The 16546-nt window shown below is 46.8% G+C and overlaps 1 protein-coding gene across 2 annotated transcripts in view; it reads right to left on the reverse strand.

The window, feature by feature from the left end:
* Positions 1-16546, reverse strand: part of PRLR (prolactin receptor) — a 144071-nt gene that overhangs the window by 94582 nt on the left and 32943 nt on the right. Inside the window, exon 1 of one of the 2 annotated variants that reach the window (XM_012758132.3) lies at positions 10922-11093. The exons of the other annotated variant lie outside the window; for it this stretch is intronic. The gene's annotated coding sequence lies outside the window, so the exon portion shown is untranslated. Of the gene's footprint in view, positions 1-10921; positions 11094-16546 lie in introns of those variants that run through there. 2 annotated transcript variants of the gene reach the window in all.

The raw sequence follows: 16546 nt of genomic DNA on the forward strand, positions 1-16546 counted from the left end.
TATACCTCATTCTTTTTAAGCTTCACTACTGTGAAAAACAAATCACCGGGTTTGATTTATTTTTTTTCTTTGTGTCATGGCACTAGCTGCCGTTCACTCCACTGACACAGTTTGTCACTTCTGAATGGGCCCCTGGGGAGGGGGCAAAGCCCATTTTTTATTTTTTACAACAAATTATCAACAAAAAGCAGCCATATTTAACTTTTTCTTTTCTTGATATCACAAATCAAGAGAAACATACATGCTTTTTTCTTGCAAGCAGATGTAGTGCTGTCTAAATTCTGTCATCCACTTAAGAAATAATATTGATTCTCCTTCCAAAATAATCATCACTGACACTATTGAGTGCTGACTATGTACTAGGCATAGTTCTAAGGTTTTAGATGCATTAACTGGCTGCAGACTTGCAGTAACAGTAGGAGGCAAGGGTTATCATTTCTACCTTCAGCCACAAAAGTGAAGTCATAAAGAAGTGAGGTAACCTGTCCAAGTTCACGAAAGCTAATACAGGCAGAGGGAGGATTTGAACCCCTGAGGGCTTGGCCTCCACAGCCCATGCTCTTACCCATCCTGGGCACTGCATTTGTGATCTAATGACCTCTGAGAAAGTATTTTAAAAATACACTGCAACCTTCTTAGCTTTCCTGTTTAGAGACCATAAACACACCTTTATTGCTCATCTACTTTAAAAAATCTGAAAACCACACTCTTACAGTTAGCAACAACCTGAGAAATTCTCTAGTCCAATCTCCCACTGAGAGACAGCATCCCCCTTCACCTCCTCGGCCACTGCCCTCCCACCCCCAACCACTGCATGAGCACATCAAGTCCCAAGAAAGGCACAGCCTGCAAAGTGTCTGCATAACTGCAGGTAGCTGTAAATGCTAGGAAAACCGGTCACCTTGTAGTGTCCTTAGTTGTAGTGTCCACTGCTCCTACTTTTGTCATTTGAAACAAAGAGGAATCTCCTTCTCCCGATTCCACATGACGGTTCTTTAAAGAGTAGACAGCCTTTGTGTTCCCCCAGGGATTTCTCTTCTACAGGAAACAAAGTCCCTGTTCATTCTCACATTCTCTGGTTTCATCAGTCTGTCTCCTTGTCTCCCCCCACTGGACACATTTGTGAGTTGCCAAGGTACCCTTGCAAAGGTACATCACAGAACTGGGCACAGAGCTCTTGCTACGTCCTTGCCTTAAATCTCGGGTCCTCCGATGAAGCTGGCAGGCCCATGGTGTGCCTTCTGTGGCCAGAGAGTGTGGCCTGATCCAGGTCCTCAGTCTCCCTCTCAAAGAGCCCATTACAGTTGCTTCATTTAACTTAACCAAATCCAAGTGTCTCCAGGATACAGAAAATGGGGTCCCTTAAGCTCCAGGTGTTTTTCCTTTCAGTTCACGTTGGGAAAAGGGTCCTAGAACTCAAGCAAAATTTTGGTCCTATGTCAGTTCATCTGTGGTTGGCTCCAGACCCACATGCATGGCATATGATAGTTTTGATTTAGTCAGAGCTCATGGCTGAGTGGAGTGTTGGAACCTCAGGGTTATAGGCTAGTACATTTCTGAGAAAACAACAAGAAGTGTGGTATTTGAAGGACTCTGCCATCTTCTTTTGACAAGTCACTCACACAGAACCTAAGAGTTTTCAAAGTATTGCTCCCAACTGAAAGAAGGCAGCCCCAAGATGAATTTATTTTTATGGAAAAAGTTGTTCTAGAGAGGATTAAACTAGATGCCAAATGACCGTCTCTACTTATGGTCTGAATTCCAGTGCATTGGAATGTTGGCCTTTTCCTTGTGCCCTTGCCTGTATGACCTTGCTCTTTTAGATTCCTGGGAAGATATAAAAGAATTCTTGATAATGGTTGGCTGATTAAAAGTTTATCTCTCAGAAGAGTATTTGCAAGTGAGAGACCCTTAAACTTTCAAGCTAGAAACCAATCAACCAACGAAACAGTCCTGGTGGACAGATGTCAGATTAGGCATGGGCATAGAACCCACCACACCACACAGACACTCACCTATGTGTTTAGGTAGACATTTGTGTACCAGACACATAGACACCTATGTGTCTGGTACCTGTACAGCCAGCCCTGATGGTACCTTCCCACTTCTCTGCCTCACAGAGCATGGTTCTACTTGGCCACAGCAGGGACCTGCTGAGGCAGCAGGGGAGATGGAGTGGGGGAGTTCTATACACACTATGTGCATTTACTTCATTTTCCAAATAACACAGGTGTCCATGAGGCACCTAGGAGGTAAGTCAGCTGACTGTTACACAGGAGGAAATAGCATAGTGTAGTTATATTTGGCACAGTGCCACAAATCTAGGTCTTAGTAGTTTAGAATATAGGTATTATTAGTTTAGAAAGATGATATTTTGACATGACTTAGGCCAAAGTCCACCTCTGAATTATATCAACAGAAGAAAGTTTCGTTTTGCATAAACAAAATTTCAGGGACTTGTGGGAAGGACTTTGGAGAGCTAGCCCTTGGTCTCTCAGCTCTCCTTGGGAAGGAAGTATGCTGACCTATGAGTCATTAGTCTTGCTCTGTAGACTTGGCCCTTCTCTTTGTGTCTAATGCTTCATCTATACATTGAGAAGCATCAATGCCCACATCCCTTCCAACCTCAATTCCAGGATGTGTTAATTTCATGGAGAGTAGATGTAGCCAGTAGATCATACCTCCTTAGAGCTTACCACCATTTAATTATTTTATACAATGAATGAAATTCTCTTTAAACACTCTACAGGTTGAACTAGCCAGACTACTCTAGTTCCCTCCAAGGTAGTGTGATTTTTTTCCTCCCAAAACATCTGTCAAATAGAAAATGTTCACTTTCCTAGAACAAGCTTCCAAATGAGTTCCCTGAGGTTTTAGTCTTGGGTCTCTTCCAAGTAAAATTATAGGCCCAGTGTTTTTGTGTCTTTCTGTCCTGGGCCCTGAGGAAGAACCCAACAGGGACAAAGTTCTCTTAGAAATGCACTTTTAGAAGACACACAAGCCTTGTAGCAAGACCTAGCTTCCACCCACTATGAATTTGTTTGATTGTTAATAATTAACTCTGGAACTCCTAGCAGGAGCAATCACACTAGTGAAGGCTGGGATTCTATTTGTACACACACTGCTGAGATGTACAGGTGGAGGTTTATCAGGGAATAACTAGAGCAGTTTGATCCAGCTTCCACCAGGTGTCTTTGTCTGAGACCAGTGTGGTGATTGCTTGGGGTGAGGGGCTGGGTGGCAGGAGGAGAGTCGTGATTGAATTTTGCTGCATCTGTTTCTGTTCAGGGCTGAAAGGGGCCTCGAAGATCACAGAGCTCAAAACACCCATTGAGACTTGCCGGGCTCATCTGTCCAGCAGACAGGATGAGCACCGTCCCCTGTACTAGCCAATTGCCAGATGTGATCTACAGCATTTGAAATGTGGCGGGACAAATCGAGGTACACTGTCAGCAAAAAATACACACTGCACTTCAAAGACTTAGCATGAAAAAGGGAAAGGAACATATTTCACTAATAACTACATTTCACTAATAACTAATATATTTAGGAATATATTTCACTAATAACTATATCACACATTGAAATAATATTTGGGATATATTAGAACAAATAAAATATTAAAATTCATTGCACCTGTTTATATTCTGCTAGAAGTTTAAAATTACATGTATGGCTCACCTGTTATTTCTGTTGGGTGGGGCTGGTATAGCAAGTACAAATAACCTCTCCTGGAGGTTCTCCCCCTCGCATGTCCCCCCCACCCTTGCCATAACATTGAGCTGATGCTCATCAAGACTGGCAGTCATGCTGGCTTGTGCTTCTAGACTACAACTTAATCTAGCCTCATCCTGGAGAGATCTTAGAGGACACATCTTCTTTACTCAGAGGAGCCACTGACGCCATACTGAGGGCTCAGTTTACCCAGAGGTCATCCTTAAGACCCCAACAGGTGCTCGCTCTAATCAGGGCACCTAAGTCAAAGGTGATGGGGTGAGGGAGAGGGTGGGAGAGCCCGTGTAAATACCACGCCACCTGTGCCAGGGTGGCCCTGGCTAACTCATTTTGCCCCACACTTGATCACACAGTTTCTAGTATCAGATATTAAAACATTCTTGCTTAAAGATCTCCTTATCCATTAAAAAGCCGTTCACACTGGGAAGATGGGCAGTACTATTCTGCAGCTGCTGCGTGTAAGGATCCCCACTCTGCTCTCAAGAATGAGATCCCTGGTCCAGCTGGGTGGGGTTGTCGCCAGCCTACAACAGGGCACCTATGGTGGCATGTGGCCAGGGTATTCTGAGGGTAATTGGAGGCAGCTGGTGTGCAGCAGGAAGCGCACCAAAACGGGGTCAGGGTCCCGGCTCTTTACTCGGCAGCTGGAGGAACGTGCACAAGCCAGTGTTCCTTATCTGTAAAATGGGTATAAGAATGTCTACTGCAGAAGGCTGTGTGAGGAGTGAGTGTAAGCGCTCTGACGCTACGAACCGATAGAGGATCATGATTATTAATGGAATAGATTCCAGGTGGGAGTCAAGACACCTGAGTTCTAGGTTCCTTGTCCAACATTAACTCTCTCACTGTAAGTCTCTTAACTCCTCAGCCTTGGATTTCTTCTCTACAAAATGCATTGGACTGGATTCTGAAGATTTCTTTCAGTATAAAGAGTTCATGATTTCTATGACTCTAAGTCCCTCAAGAAATAGAAGAAAAAGAGGAAACTGAGCCCAGAAAGGTCAAACCACATGTCCAAGGTCACACAGCCTTAGGGTGGCAGAATCAGAGCAGGCATCCTGCCTCCCAGGCCAGGATTTTCCTCCTGGAGCACAGAAATCTATCTGTTCATCCAGAGAAACAAGACACAGGAATTCAAGAAGCAAGAGGGAGAAAGTTCCACTGCTTTGGCTGTGGCAGTCAGGGAGTCCGCGCTTCTGAGATGGGTCAGTCGGCGGCAAAGCCAGCCCATTAGATCCTCTCTGCGGACAACTCTTCTGGTATCTTCCCCAAGATAGACTGCACATCCCCACTCACTTTTGTCCTTGGCAGCGCAGCTCAACTTCGGCCTATTGTGTTAGTGACCTCCTTTGCCAAGCAGGTACTGCGACAGCCACCCAGAAACTTGCCATGCCCAGAAAGCTTTTCCAAGAGTCTGCTGGGCCACCTGATTTGTTTAACCGTCACACAAACGATAAACATATCTATTTTTTAAAGGTCTGATTCTAAGGTAAACTGAGGTGAACAGACACTTACTCTGCTCAGCTGCTCCTCCGGCAGCCCAGGCTCGGCCCCTATTGGACGTGCCCTAGTAAGCTTCGTCCCCCGGCCTCAGCGTGGTGGCTGCCCCAGCCCATGTGGGTGAGCCACAGATGCTGAGAAGTTTGCTTTTGTGGGCTTATCAGGACAGGACCTTTGTCAGTTCCTCTCTACAGGAAACAGCAGTTTTTTTTTTTTTTCTCCTGCTGGGACTAGTTGCATTATATACTATGTACAGCATGCACAGCTTGGAAAAGGGTGAAGAAAAATCACAACTCATGGGGTCTAACCCTTCCCATCTTGCACCTTTTAGCCAGGAGTATTATTCAGAATACACACCTGGTATTGCATAAGCACTGACCAACCATAAAAGACACAAGCCATAAGTAACTGGAGAGGCCACACTGGTGCAAACTAGCTGAATCTCAATGCCTGCCATGATCCTGGGAGCTTTGTATTTATACGTATTAATAGCATAACATGACATATATTAGGAGCTTTCTAAATGCCAGGCACTGTTTTAAGTATTTTACAGGAGTTAGCTCATTTAATTCTCCCTGAAAACTCTTGTAGGTGGTGTTGGGGTTCAATTGTGCCCCCTCACCCCAAATTCATACACTGAAGCCCTAACACTCAATAACTCAGAATGGGACCATATTTGGAAATAGGGTCATTGTATTAATAGATATAATTAGGTAAGATGAGGTCATTAAGGTGGGTGCTAATCCAATATGACTGGTGCTCTAATAAAAGGGGGAAACACACGCACAAAGGGAGAACACCCCATGAAGATGAAGCCAGAGATCAGGGTGATGCTTCTCAAGTCAAGGAGCACTGACGATTGCCAGCAAACGGTGAGGAGCTGGAAGACAGGTTTGGAATGGATTCTTCCTCCCCATCCTCAGACCAGAACCAACCCGGCTGACACCAGGATTTTCCATTTCCGGCCTGCAGAACTGTGAGACAACGTACTTCTGTTGTTGAAGGCACCCTGTTGTGGTACTTTGTTATGGCGGCCCCAGCAAGCTAGTACAGGTGGGCAGCACAGTGGTCTCATGTGGAAACTGAGTCACAGAGAGATCAAGTTCTTCCCCAATGCCACACTGCTAACAATTGGCACCCAGTTTGCTCCAGAATATGCCCTCTGAACTGCAGTATTTAGAAACAATTCTGCTTTGGCCTAAACAATCTTATGCTTTTCTTTTGAAATGAAGCTTAATTTGGGCATAGTCCTCCAGTAAAGAGAAATGAATGAGTGAGCTCGTTGGTGGCCAGTGATCTTTCTCTCGGGAACCCACCTTCTTCTGCCACCTTGTGTTAGAGCAAAGATCCACGTATTAACTCAACCGAGGAGGACACTTCTTTCCAGCTGGGTCCCTGAGCCTGGTGATGGGCAAATTCAATGAGGAAGCTGGTGTAGTTACGCCCAAATAGCGAGCTGCTATCAGAAGGAAATATTTACATGACGGCGAGTTTACAAGACAGTGACAAAACAAAGCCATTATAGTCACTGATCACTTGGAAATGAAACAATTAATGGATGTGTGATTTTCAAGAGGCTTCTCTCTCACCAGCTTGCCTTCCCCTCTAATGGGAAGTCTGAGGCAGGCAGGTGTGCAGGGGAAAGAGACTCCTAAGGAACATCATTTTTACCCTATTTTATTGTCACAGCCTCCTAAGTGTTCTCCACATCTTCTGTCTTGTTCCCTCCAGATTGCTACCTGCATTTCGGCTAGAACTGTCCCTCTGCCAGTGCAGATCTGATTGTGCCTCTCTCCTGTCTACAGTTCTTCCATGATTCTCCTCAGCCTCAGCCTTCTCGCCTGGTCTCCAAGTCCATCCCGAGCTGGCTCTGCCTTCCTGCCCTAGGTCTTGCTTCTCCCTAGGCTGCATATTTAGGGTTCCAGTTTCTTGAACCCCAGTTTCCCACTGCCATCTGCTTCCTCAGTGACTTTCTCTTGCACTGGGCTCCCTCTGCCAGGAACACACTCCCCAGAGCGCTCTTTCTCTCAACGTTACCTTCAAGTTCAGGCATCCAGTCCTGAGGAATTCTTCCCATGTCAGCCCAGCGGGGCTCCAGGCCTCTCGTGCAGGCCCCTGGCTGCTGACCCACAATCAGAATGTAGGCTTCATGCTTGATGGCACCATCACTGGTCCATGTGCCTGTCTCACCTACAAGCTTCGTGAGGACAAGGACTATATTTTATTCATCTTTGTATTGCCAAGACTTTCCCTGTTATATAATTGAAGTTCAGCCAACCAATGTTGAGAGAATACATGAGTGCATGGATGACCCATAGTTTAACATTATAAATATAAGGGCCTGGCTTGAGGCTCCATCATGAGTATCTGTTCTTTAATGTCCCTGTTCAGGGCTCCTTGTGCAACAGCTAGTCCCAACCTCTGCATGCCATTCCCAGCTCTGTCCCACCTCCCAACTTGGCATATTTAAATGTGCTCCAATATCTATGGCTGAGAAATACAGAGTGGGTGGAAAGAAAGGGCAGAGAGTAAGAAAAAAGGAGCTAAGTCTAGAGAGGATTCCGGAAAGTCAGGGAGAAGAAGTATGAATGACAGAAGAGAGGGAGAGTGTTTGTGTGGCAAGTGCGTCACATTCCCGGACAGAGCAACACAGGCCAGGGCTTTCTCTTCTCTTTCTCTCCACTACTGCCAAACACTGGCATTTGTGCTGGACTTTTGTGACTGGTTCCCCCCATGTATGAAGGCAAATGCAAATGAGCAAGAAAATAAGATGAAAATTCTTTTCCGGTTAGCACCCAAATAGCAATTGCCCCAGGAAAACAGATTCTTGTGAGACGCAGACACTGTATCTTTCTCATAGAAAGTTTTGGGTATGGAGAACTTAATGGAAGGAGTTCTGCTCCTCTGTGGGGTCCCTACATGCAAGATGGTCAGGCACAGCAGAAGTGGCAGATGCTGATGGGTTAGGAGAGGCCAGCTGTCCCCAAGGCTGATGCTGTGCTGAGATTTGAGTCTGATTCTTCCCTGCTTGTGTTTCCAGTTAGTGGAATTTGTTTGGGTAATTTCTGCTGCTCTGTGTTTGGAGCGTCTGAGCCTGGCACATTCTGAGCTCACAGAATCACCACTGGGCCTTTTCCCCCACAGACAGGTCCTCCTTCTTCAGTGATGCCATTTGGGAAGTCTCAAGGTGGGAGGGAAGCTACTCCTTGCCCAACCCAACACTCTCATCTCTACCATCCTTGTCTAATTAACTGTCTGTAGTGACCCTCAACTCCCCTAGTTATGAACAGCAGTGGGGAGCAGGAGCAAGATGTGTGTCTCTGCATATACCCCACCCTGATAAACAGCCTTTGGGCAAAGCAGCCCCCAAATTCTTCCCCTTAGGCAACAAATTCTCAAGAGCTTTTTACCCTTGTGCTGACAGTATAAGTCGTGTGAACACAAACACGGGTAGGATACAAGCAGATCCAAAGCAAAGCACTCTAGCATCTTACTGGGCTCAATCACCCTCTTCATCACACCAAGGAAAGTGACATGGGTACCATGCCCTGGGAGAGAACCTGATTTGAAGCTGTGACCTTGCACCAAAACTCAGGACTGGATGATAAGGTCTCTTGCATGGAGGCGGGACACTACTGAGATAGTAAATCCTGGCATATCTCTATTGGTCCTGCAATTTTTAGCTGACTTTTCAGCTCCTCTGGAGAGCTACCCACTTCCACCCAGTTTGTTAGCCGCACCCCTCAGGCTGGGCTCCCATCAGTGCAGTGGGCTGCTGCTATCGCTGCACAGATGTGCTCTCAAATGTGAACATTTGGAGAGCACAGCTGGCTCATCTTCTTCCCACAGCTGTTTCTTAGCACCTGAATCCCCCAGCTTGCTTTCCCCACTGCACAGAGGTTGTGTGGGCTAATTCTGCTGCCTTGCGATTGGGCCGAAAGATGAGTGCACGGAGAGCTGGATTCTGACTCGGCGGCAAGAATGCCCTTTTTATCTGGTATGTTAGATTGACAAACGTCGCCCTTGGTTTTCCTGCCTCCCTACAGCTGGGCTCTGGTTCTGTCCACAGAGCATCTTCCAGGCCCGGTGCAGAGGGTGGCAAGAGAAATGCATTCCTGGTTGCGGAGGTGAGTGTGCTGTGAGTGAGCTTTATCCCACCTCGTGGCATGGAGGATTCAACTGAAATTAGAGCTCAGACATGCCCAAGACGACTGGCTCGGGGACTGCAAGGCCACTGGTCTTCTGGTGTCTGGGAACACTTGCTTTTTAGGAAAGGTTTTGGAGGTTTTATTGGCTCAGTCAATATTTATTGGATGCCTACCATGTGCCGTGTGTTGGGCTTTCAGAATGAAGCTGATGTGGTTTCTGCCCTCATGACATTCTGTCTTCTATAAGATCAGCAAAGGCTGGTGCAGTTCAGTGATGGGCTGGCCTGTCTCATTGAGCCTCAGTGGCAAGACTCCTGCCTTACCCCCGTTAAGGCCTCTGTGCCTGTCTCTGTAGCTTGTTTCCCCACTTCTCCAAGATCTTCCCCATTTTTGCTTTTATCTTGTCCTGTCTCCCTTGCTGCTTTTCCTTCATCCACCCTTCCCATTGTCCCTGCCTCTTTGCTTGCTGAACATTCCACCCAGATGGATAAACAGACTGTGGTGCATGCACACAGCGGAATATTACTCAGTGCTACAAAGAGACAGGCCATCACGCCCTGCACAGAGGAACCTTAAAAGCATATTACCACGTGAAAGGAACCAGTCCGAGAAGGCTACAGTCTGCATGAGTCCAACTACATGACATCCCAGAAAAGGCAAAACTACAAAGAGAGTAAAAAGATCAGCAGTTGCCAGGGATTTGGGGGCAGGGAAGGAGGGATGAACAGGTGGAACACTGGGAAATTTTTGGGCAGTGAAACTGTTCTGTATGATGCTGAATGACAAATGTATGTCATTATGTATTTGTTAAAAATCATAGAACTATATACAACACAAAGTGTCAACCCTAATGTAACCAGTCGACTTTAGTTGATAATAATAAATCATATAATATTAGTTCATTATCATAAATATACCACAGCAACACAAGCTCATCATAATAAAGGAAACTGTGTGGGAAAGAGCGGGTATATGGGAACTTTCTGCACTTTCTATTCAATTTTTCTGTAAACCTAAGACTGCTGCAAAAATGAAGTTTGTTAAACAAAAATATCAGCCCGAATCAACCCGACCTCACCCTGGCATCTCTCCAGCATCTCTCCACCTCCAGAATCTCTCCAGAGTTCCCCAGTTGGCCTCCCCCTGCCTTCCAGTGAGACCCAGAGATGTCCCCAGTTCCACACGGATGCAGTCTCCATGTCTCCCAGCGACTTTTGTCCCCACACGGACTGGTCTGCCCTGTGACCGTGCCAGTGAGCTGCTGTGCTGACCTTTTGATCTTTGCTCCCTCGCCTGGCCCACACGCTCTGCCCTGGAACTGCCGGCATCTCCAGTGAACCTCCACAGTGGCCTTTTGAGTTAACGCGCTGTCCCCTTGCCCATCTCGTGTTAAAACACGGACGGGCCGTAAGATGCTTTTTGCCACCACTGATACCCCAATCATGCCCACCCCTGCCTGTTCACTCCCAGTCCCGGATGAGAAACCTGCCAGGAGGGAATCTGACAGAGAGCAGTGACAGGTGGCTGGAGTCTCTCACCTGTGGCCTTCCTGTGGTCCTCCACCTCACTCATGCTCCTGGCAAGAACCTGCCACATCTCGTTAGGGGTCTTAGGGGCGAGGGGCCTGAGGAGACATCTTCCTCTGCATTTCCTGCACGGCCAAGGAGAGCGCTGAGGCTCCAACCAGTCACTGTTTTACAACCGCTCACTGGGTACAGCCCCTGTTAATCATTGATCTGCATATTAAAGCTCGCAGGGATTTTATCAGTACACATGGGGATGGGGAAGGCAAGAAAATCCCTTGCTGAAAAACACCAGGACACACTTTGTTTCAGACGGTGCCAGAACCGGAGCTTGCGGTGAGGGGAAAGCCAGCTCACACAGGCCTGCGGGCTCGGCTGGGCGTGGAGGCGCGGGGAGAGGACCTCGGTCTCTAACAGGCTCTCAGCCAAAATTGGAAATGGATTTTGAAGGAAAATACTAATTCTCAAGCTTCCAGGAAAAGCAATCTATCAACTCGTGTGAAATACAGCAGCAGTCCCCAACCTTTTTGGCACCAGGGACTGGTTTTATGGAAGGCAGTTTTTCCACAGACTGGGGTTGGGGTGCCCTGGGGCGGGGCGGGGAGAGGAGGAGCCCAGGCTGTGATGCGGGGCCCTGTTTTCCTAACAGGACACGGCCAGGAAATGCCCACGGCCCAGTGTCTGCGGACGGCAGAAGTATAGGATCTGATAAAGACCAAGAGAATGGTTCATTCTGACACCATATTCAAGAGTCCTGTACTGAACCTGCACTCCATGGAAGCCCACGCTGGGCAGTTTGGGCTCAATCCTGTAGGCCGTGAGGAGCCACTAGGTAGAAGGTAACAAGAGCCAGAAGGTAACAAGTGTGTACGGCAAGATGAAAGGGAGGGTAAAGGGCAAATAAAGTAGAGGAAAAGGAAAGGGAATGAAAAATAGTCCTATTTTCTTAAAGGTTCTCATGCACATGCTGTCTGTCTGCTCAGAAACCTGGCACGCCTGGGGACAGGGGCTCCCATGACAGCAAGCACAGCTGGGGACCTTCCAGGCTGACTGGGACTCCCGAAGGACTTCCCTGAAGCCTGACTCCAGCGGCCGGGGGATTGGAAGGAAAGTGAATACAAGGCTGAGGGCAGGCTGGGACCTCAGGGAGCAAGAGCAGAACAAGAACCCCTGCTGGTAGGGACTGCCCCCTCAGGAAGACTGTTCCTGCTAACATCCTCCCCTCTGTCACCCAGGATACTACGTGAGGATTGCTGGGCAGAGGAGAAGCACCAAACTCTTGCCTGGGGACTGGCAGCAGCCCCAAGCCACAGGCAGGACACCACTGTGTTTGCAAACTGGGCTGGGTGAAGATTACTTAAGACTTTCCCCAAGGAAATGGGTCTGGGGCATCTTTGTCAGTTCAGCGGCTGTAGTAAAGTATTGTGGGCTGGCTGGCTTACAGACAATGGAAACTTACCCCTCACTGTCCTGGGGGCCTGGAGATCTGAGCTCAGAGCGCCAGCACTGGCAGGCTCTGCTTAGGGCCTTCTTCGTGGCTGCAGACTGCTGCCTTCTCATTCTATCCTCACGTGGCAGGATGAGAAGAGAGAACACTGGCCCCTTCTATAAGGGCACTAATTCCATTCATGGGGGTTCCATCCTCATGACCTAATCATGCCCTGCTAAAGCCTCCATCATATTGGGGCTTAGGGTTTCAACACAGGAGTTTTGAGGAGACACAACATTCAGTCCATTTCAGGGGTAGGTCCTTGGGAACCACCGTGTCCTGACTCCAACTGTATTTTAAATCCAAGTAAATCAGTTTGCCAAGAACTTCAGCCACCATGAGTGGTCACAAGTCACAAGTAGGAAAGTAGGAAAGTGAGGTTGGCTCTACCTGTGTGCTTATAGGATAATGGGATTCATAGGCTAATTGGGAATGTTGGAAACTACAGTCTTTTATGTCTTTGTTTTGCCTTCTGTGAACATTAGTCAGCCACAGGGTCAACTCCTCCCCTTCTGGCTGCTTCCCCAGGTCTACCCAAGTGCTGGGCTTCCCTGTGGGAGGGGTCCCTCATTGCTCAGATCTGGGAGTGACCCCTGGATTAGGCCCCAGGGGGCTGATTATGACTCAGCAGGATGTCCCTTGTGCTGGGTTTGCATCAGTGACGCCATTCCTCAGCATGGCTGCTTCTGTCACTCACACCAGCCCCTCATCCCACCTGTTCAGTCCTTGAGGCTGGAGAAAAGGACCTGCAGAGCCTAAGTCTAGGTGGAGGCCGACCATGAGCCAACTAACCTGGTACCATCCCCAAGAGAGCACTCTCCGGCCTGCTGCTGAGACCCACTCCCCTCAGGGAAGCCTCCCCCTCCAGCGACTGCTGCTCAGAGCCTGCCCTGAGTAAATGTGCAGGCTGGAGCACAGCTCCAAGAAGGCAAGGGTCAGGGTCTCCTCCCCACTTGGATTTGTCACCTTGGCTCTGCATCAGCCCCTAAAGGCGCTTCTTGGATGTGCAGTGGCATGAGGAGGGCTGAGCCCAAGGAGCAACACCTACCCTGGTTAGAGGGAAACCCAGCCACACTGACGCAGGCGGGCAGTCCGGGAGTGCTGTGCTGGGGTTGTGCTGGAGCCGTTCCTCCAGCCCCCAGTGCCATGTCCCACAGCCTGCAGCCTCCCGCCAGGCCCCCAGGGACAAGGCAGCCCTGCTCCACTTCAGCAACTTGCCAACGCTGCTGGCAGTTTATCATCCTCCTGTGGACATCTCAGGGCCCCTGTGAGTGCAAGGCTGAGAGCAGGAACATTGGGAAGCCTTGTCCCGAGAAGTCTCCCTTTTCCTGTTCCAACGGTGCTGGCCCTGGGCACTATCAGAGTACCTCTTAGCAAAGTCACCTCACCCTTGCCAAGGCAAACAAACCAAACACTTTATTATAACGTGCCCTTGACTCTAAGGAACATTCCCCCAGTACTGAGTGCAGCTGCGAAGCTGATAACCTTCAGCTGGTATTGGCTCCTACAAGATGCTTATAGGATTCTGGGTTTGTTTATTTTTTTATCTCATTGAATGGACTGGACAGACATTGGCATTCCCATGTTTTCTCTTTGCCTGAAGAAATCAGATGTCAGAGTGAGAATTCCTGGCCCTAGTCTCTTTGCTCCTGCATTTAGTAAACTGGCTGTTTAATCTTATTCGATTTTATTTTATGTTTTATTATTTGTAGTTAAGTAGGTGACACTAGTCCTATAAACAGAAAAATATTTTGGCTGCTGAAAGAAATTTATTTTTGGTTTCTACTACTTGGTCTTTGTTCTCTCTTTCCTCCCCAACCCTCTTCACCATCAAAAAGTCTGTAACACCTGCCAGGTTTGGGGCATAAAGTTGGTCACGAGGACTGTGCTTACAGCTGCTCTGCCAGTGTCAGCCGTGCGTCCTCATGGCTCAGCTGTTAGTCAATGATCTGCTTCGGACAAGAAGCCTGCAGTCCTCCCCACAGCCAGCTGATCCCACCTCCCTAAAGCTTTTGCTCTTAAATGACAACCACCAGCACAATAACAAGAGCCAAGTTCAAAGAGGCTGACCATGAGCTGTCCGCCTGTGCCACTGGCTCCCGCCAGGCTGGGTTTGCAGCTCTCCAGAGCTGGCCGCCTAGAAAGCAGGGTCGGTCCCTTGGCAGGGTGCTCTTGTGTTGGACCAGAGCTTCTCCTCTGAAGCAGGAAACACAAGGCAAAAGGCATAGAAATGCCGCTCGGAGCCACCAACCTCACCAAAATGTTCCAGAGACTCATGCAGTTCCCAAATCCATGAGTTTTTCTTAAGGATAAAGAAATGCTAATTGCAGATCAGCAGAGAGACAGAATTCAACACAGACCCCATTTCTTTCCTCCCTCTTGAGCAAGGCTGTGTAATTTTTGTGGGCATTTTCAGTTTAAGATATCCCACACGTGAAAGTGGTTAGATTGTAAGGCAGACAACATATCTGGTTGAAAGACAAATGCCATTTTCTGAAAGGAACAACTGCGATCTGCTTTGTGGTATTACCTGGCTCAGAATAATAATAATTCTCACTGTCTCCTGTGATTATAGCAGAAAAGTTTTCAAGATGCCATTTTATAGTTATAAATTTACCTTAAAAAGGTGAAATTTAGGGGAAATTCTTAAAAATGTTTTTAAAACAATTTCCTTCAAAAATTGAAATTTGAAAGAAAAAAACCCCAACTCATCTGAAATATATTTTCCCCCTTTACAGTTACCCTTTATAATTATCTAAATAAAATCTTGGTGTTAAGTGAGCAAAACAATGACCACATAATTTATCTTGATATTCCCAAATAAAGTGACAGTAAATCTGTAAAGGAAACTAACAATTAATATTTTATATATTGCAATTTCCATATTTTGTTGCTCCCTTCTTTTTCATAGATTCCAAATTTGTACCCTAAGGCATCAAAAATTACTCAAATATTATATCTATCATCACATATTATATCTATATATCATATATTATATCACATCACATATTATATCACATATTATATCTATCATCAAATATTATATCTATCATCATAGAAACTCAGGACTGAATGAATATAGGAGAAAAAAATGCTTTGCCGAACTGTCAAAAAATAAAATGTAGGAATTAGTGTTGGTCAGTCTGGCCCCTACCAAAGTGTGGATGTGAGTTTAGAAAATACATATTTTAGAAAATATGAGATTTCTTTCCTGCTAGCATAGCCCTCTGAGCTCTGATGGCTCTGATGATTGGCAAGAAAGAAAAGGCAGCACAGACAAGGGGTGACTCTTTGAAACTGGCTGGTGGTCTGGGGCATGGTCTGGCAATGTCCTGGACATATCTCCCAGAGCCTCACTTTCTTTCTTTGCAAAATAAGGATAAAAATCTTTTACAAGGCTATTGTGAGGTTTAGAGATAATATATTTAACACACCTGTCCTGTACAGCAAGTACCAAGGAGATACTTAATAAATGGCAGCTTTCATGGTAGTCATGACTTTGGACACAAAAGCAAATCAATTCCATCTTGACCGCAAGCTGCCACAGAACTTGCCCTCTGAAAGCCCTGTTTGCTCTAGGGTGAGGGACCCTTGCTAGTCATTCTCAGAATATAAAAACCCTGAGGGTAGAGACTATATCTACCTGGTTTGTTGACTGACAATTGCTTTGCCCAGCAGCCAGTGAAAGGGCTCTCAAAAATACACTCTTTGTAAAGGACACCCTAATTTCACTTAGTGAATTTTTGTGCTGCAAGGAAATGGAGATCCTCTAATGGACATATTCTCCAAGAACAAAGCTTTTTTTAACCAAGGTGTCCTGGCAGCTGAAGGGAGTATGGGACTGAGGGAAGAGCCCAGAATTTTCTGGGCATTGACAAGAGGTGTCAGGACACTAGAAGTTTCTTCTAATTCTAATGCTAAGAGTGGTACCTTGCCTTTGTATAGTGCTCTCCAGCTCGGAGAGACCCCAGGATCATACAGATGAATGCAGGCAGGGTGAGAATTCCAGATCTTTCCTTTGCAGAGTACTTCATCTTCAGATCTTTATCCTTCTTGCATTGTTCATAAAGCTGTACTTTTTCCTCCAAATTTTTAACTGTATAGCACTAACAAATTTTATGGCTCAATACACAGGTCTAGAGATGAGTTCT

Source organism: Microcebus murinus, chromosome 11 (genome assembly GCF_040939455.1).
Source record: "Microcebus murinus isolate Inina chromosome 11, M.murinus_Inina_mat1.0, whole genome shotgun sequence".
In the NCBI taxonomy this organism is placed as follows: Eukaryota; Metazoa; Chordata; class Mammalia; order Primates; family Cheirogaleidae; genus Microcebus; species Microcebus murinus.